This window comes from Palaemon carinicauda, chromosome 19 (genome assembly GCF_036898095.1).
Source record: "Palaemon carinicauda isolate YSFRI2023 chromosome 19, ASM3689809v2, whole genome shotgun sequence".
Classification (NCBI taxonomy): domain Eukaryota; kingdom Metazoa; phylum Arthropoda; class Malacostraca; order Decapoda; family Palaemonidae; genus Palaemon; species Palaemon carinicauda.
Window position 1 is genome coordinate 16,657,330 of NC_090743.1, and position 5,000 is coordinate 16,662,329.

Genomic DNA, 5,000 nt, shown 5'->3' on the forward strand with positions numbered 1-5,000 from the left:
TTCCTCTTAAAATGAAGATATATCTCATATTATTCTGCTTTCATTCAAGGAACTAATTTCCAAATAAATTTTGAAAGTTTACCAAAAATCAGGAAATCTCTAATGTCTCCGGGATTTATGAATCTAAGCTGTTATGTCCCCGCGGTAGGGTCATGGATTCCAATCAGCACTTCGGCCAAACTGGAGGAAAATTTCTCAGTTTGTAGTATGAAGTAAAACTGAGGAGAGAGAGAGAGAGAGAGAGAGAGAGAGAGAGAGAGAGGAGAGAGAGAGAGAGAGAGAGAGAAGAAGAAGAAGGAATGGAGGTAAAGTAAAAGACTTGAATGTACATTTGTTAAAAATTTGCATTTAAAAAATGATAAATGTCTGGGCAACATTTATTCCAGGATTTTCACAGTTTTAAAAGCGGATATATTGACGTAAAGGAGTGATATTACGGTCATCAACCTGTAAAAAATAATAACAAAGTAAGGTAGAATTACGGTTGCCAGGTATTTTACTAAATACGGCTGAGAACTGTATATCTTTACGGAGAATTTCCGATTAAAATTACAGAATTTTCTAACTGTTTAGGTGTAGCAAGTGGGTGAAGGTACGTTACAGAAGAACCCTAAAATTATTTTCTCTGCTTTCAGACAATTTGCCAAGTTTTTCTTCTAAATTCCGACATTTACATACAATTACACGATTTGCACATTTAATGTTTAAGTTCCCACCAATTTTTCTTTTTGTTACCTCCCAGTTAAGGACACAGCTTTCCCAGATTCCAAACAGAATAGCAGCTAATGAACATTGTTTTTATCATATTAGGGTTGTGGTAGCTCTATTGGAAATGACCCCACCTAGCGATCTGCTGGACTGGGGTTCGACACTCGTTCAAGCTCGATTGTTAATTTATAGTGTCTGAAACTACAATGTCTCTGGGACATTGTCACTGTCCCTCGATTCCGCCCTTTAGGAGCGACCTTTAAATAATGCCTACAATGAGGTACACATGCTTTTACCTACCTGCGGTTTTAAAATCAGGTAGATTTCATTCAAGATTATAATTTCATCGATAACTCTAAAAAAAAAAATCGTAATATAATGAAAACTATGCTGTTGCCTTCTGTAGTGCAAGACGCACAATAACTATGTATAGAGGGTCAAAACAAACACAATAGACTATGACTAGATGTTCAAACGAACACAATAAACTGCATAGATGTTCAAAACCAATACAATATACTATGTCTACAGTAGATGGTCAAACGACCACAATAAACTATGTCTAGATTTTTAAAAGAACACAATAAACTATGCTTAGATGGTCAAATGAACACAATAAACTATGTCTAGATGCTCAAACGAATACAATAAACTATGTCTGGATGTTCAAACGAACACAATAAACTATGTTTAGATGTTCAAACGAGCACAATAAACTATGTCTATATGTTCAAAACGAGCACAATAAACTATGCCTAGATGGTCAAACGAACACAATATACTATGTCTAGATGGTCAAACGAATACAATAAACTATGTCTGGATGTTCAAACGAACACAATAAACTATGTTTAGATGTTCAAACGAGCACAATAAACTATGTCTAGATGGTCAAACGAACACAATATACTATGTCTAGATGGTCAAACGAATACAATAAACTATGTCTGGATGTTCAAACGAACACAATAAACTATGTTTAGATGTTCAAAACGAGCACAATAAACTATGTCTATATGTTCAAACGAGCACAATAAACTATGTCTATATGTTCAAACAAGCACAATAAACTATGTCTAGATGGTCAAACGAACACAATATACTATGTCTAGATGGTCAAACGAATAAAATAAACTATGTCTGGATGTTCAAACGAACACAATAAACTATGTTTAGATGTTCAAACGAGCACAATAAACTATGTCTAGATGGTCAAAACGAACACAATATACTATGTCTAGATGGTCAAACGAATACAATAAACTACGTCTGGATGTTCAAACGAACACAATAAACTATGTCTGGATGTTCAAACGAACGCAATAAACTATGTTTAGATGTTCAAACGAGCACAATAAACTATGTCTAGATGGTCAAACGAACACAATAAACTATGTCTAGATGTTCAAAACGAAAATTTTCGCTCCTCTACTTCCGCTTTTTACTTCCAAGCAGTATTTAGGCGGCGAGAAAATATTCGTAGGGGTTTCTCTAATTTGCAAAAGCTGCTGACTTTTGTCTGACTTCCGGATGTTTTCTGACCTTTGGAAGAGAGTAATGATTCTCATATTTTCTCCTGGACTCTCTTTGTCTCACTCTCCTACCCCTCAATCTATATCTGTCTCTACCACTTTGCTCCTTTTTCCACACGTTCTTGAAATCTCTCTCTCTCTCTCTCTCTCTCTCTCTCTCTCTCTATCTCTCTCTCTCTCTCTCTCTCTCTCATCGTTTAAAGGAGATTATTAAATTATTCAGTCTATTTTCATTTCTATTAATTTCTCTTCCAATGCCTCTTTTTCGGTGTGTTAAGACTAATGCGCAACTGAATAAATATACATTTTAAAAATTCTGGCTCGGCATAAATTCGTAATTTTCAGCCTTAGGTATCTGCCAAACAAATACCCCCGGTGAAGAAAACTTGTTACCTTTTGCTCTTGTAATTTGGGGAATAAACAGAACAAAAGAAAAATATTAGAGACTTGAAAAAAAAAAAACTTTCTATTGGATAACGTTACTACGACTACATACGAGGGACTCAAAATAGAATGCAGGAAAAGCGATAAGCTTCCCAAGTAAAGACAGAAGGTTATAGATGACAGGCAACACAGGAGCAAGAACAGAATTCCAAATGCCAAAACTTGGTAATGGAGCATCTTAATAGTCTCATCCATACAGGCTGTTAACAGATAACCTCTACATTATTGGAATCTCAAAAATGATGAAAGACAAATAAGGATAATCTAACTCAAACAAAAAAAAGTAATTACGAAGGAAAGGAGCTAGGGAGAGGACACCCTATCCTGGTTCTAAACTTGGGTGGAGAGAGGGCTTGTCCGCTGATTTTTAAGTATATATAGGGTCTCTGGGAATTAGACTGTTCCTTGCCTCTGCCGCTAATGATACACCTTTAAACGGTAATGAAACATGATTTAGATCTGGTTAACCTAAAAATGACCGGTAATATTGTTAAAATCTTTGAGAATTCGCTTAATTTCTGAATTCATCTGAATTCATTCTTGAGTAATCTTGTACAACAAATACGTAAATTTATGCTGAGAGAGAGAGAGAGAGAGAGAGAGAGAGAGAGAGAGAGAGAGAGAGAGAGAGAGAGAGAGAGAGAGAGAGAGAGAGAGAGAGAAGTAAATATTTGCACTGCCTGGCATATTGTCTCGAGAAGAAAAATTCTGTTTTCAAATGCAACTCTGAGAGAGTTTTCTTTCTAGTATTACACGGAGCACCTGCTCCCAGCGCTGCTGGTATGCCTTTCTTATTTTTTCATATTCTTCTTTTCTTAATGTTCTTTCTTTTATCTTTCCAGATATTTCTATAATAGCGATTAGCATTCAATATATTCTGTATATTCTGAAGCACCATGTTTACATTACAAACAGATCCTTTGTGCAGAACTCTACAGTTAAAAAGAGCCTTACAAAGGAATCATTTTCAACAGTACAAGAATAAAAATAGCCACACACCACAACCCCTACACCAGTAACAGACATTTGTAAACAAATCTATTTCCCCGAAGCCAAAAAATACCATTTTTGACGGAAATACATTTACACTTACACGTTCTCTCTCGTGCTCAAGTTAGATCTCGGAATCTAGAATATAACAAGGTTAGGACTTACAAACTCAAAAATCACGTGCAAACAACCTCATTTACAAACATACACGACTAATATGTATTAATAAATCGTTCCCCCTCACTGCAAAAGCTATTTTCCGCTAAGTTAATCAACCACATACACTCACAAGAGTAACATGTCAATGTACAACCTTAAACTGCAACGAAGGCCTATAAACAATTTCCACCCCAGCTTTTCAAAACGCCCATCCCTTGCAAACTAACGCAGCCTCGAACGTCCGTAAATAAAGCCAGTCACAAAAAGCAAACTCCTCGCTTCTGTGACCCGGAACGCTACAGTGTATAAACATAAGTCAATGGGATTCCAGCAATACGTTATTTAATTCTTGGATTTGTCTCTATTCCAGATTTGGTCAAGGAAGCCCTGGAGCGACGTATTACAGCTGAAGAACTCGTAACGGAGGTCAGTTTTTTATATAAAAAGGGAAACATCACCAAAATGGAAAAACTGAAGTTGAACTTGATTTAAAGCATAATTTGGTCTAAAGGTTTTTTTGATATTTTCCATTATATTTCAGGTTTTTCAGGTAATCTGTTTATAAGAATAGGTTAACCTCATGAGACCCTTGAAAATCTAACAATAATACATTAGAATATGCCAGTCATACAAGCAACGTAACAAACAAAGAAATGACATATCAATAATGTGCTAATGATAGGGGCACTTTAAAATCTGACACCAAATCCAAATTACTCTAATTATTTAGACTTTAAATCCCACGATTAAGATAAAAGCATTGTCAGTCAAACAACTCATTAAAACTAATAAATATTGTATCAAAAATATGCTATTCACATAGGTACCTCGCAAACTAACAACATATCAAAAATATTATATTCATCTACTGAACTATGAAGGGTAACATCGACTCATAGTCGATCTTTTTTCCAATTCCACGTGTCCTAGAAAAACTTGAAATGCAATATTGTCTTTCTTCATATCATGGATAATATGATTTGAATTTATATATATTTTAATAACATCTATTTACTGTGTATCTCGGATGATGTGAAAGCCAGCTCAGGTATTGTAGCAAATCAAGAGAAACAAAAGCTCTTCACTTTACAAGAGTTCCCACTCTTTAGGCATAAAGATAATCTACTTAACAAGGCAAAATGACTAAAAAGTATCAAGTTACCATTC

General features: G+C 35.2%; 1 pseudogene; it reads left to right on the forward strand.

Moving 5' to 3' along the window:
* Positions 1-5,000, forward strand: part of LOC137658915 (uncharacterized) — a 46,409-nt pseudogene that overhangs the window by 31,521 nt on the left and 9,888 nt on the right.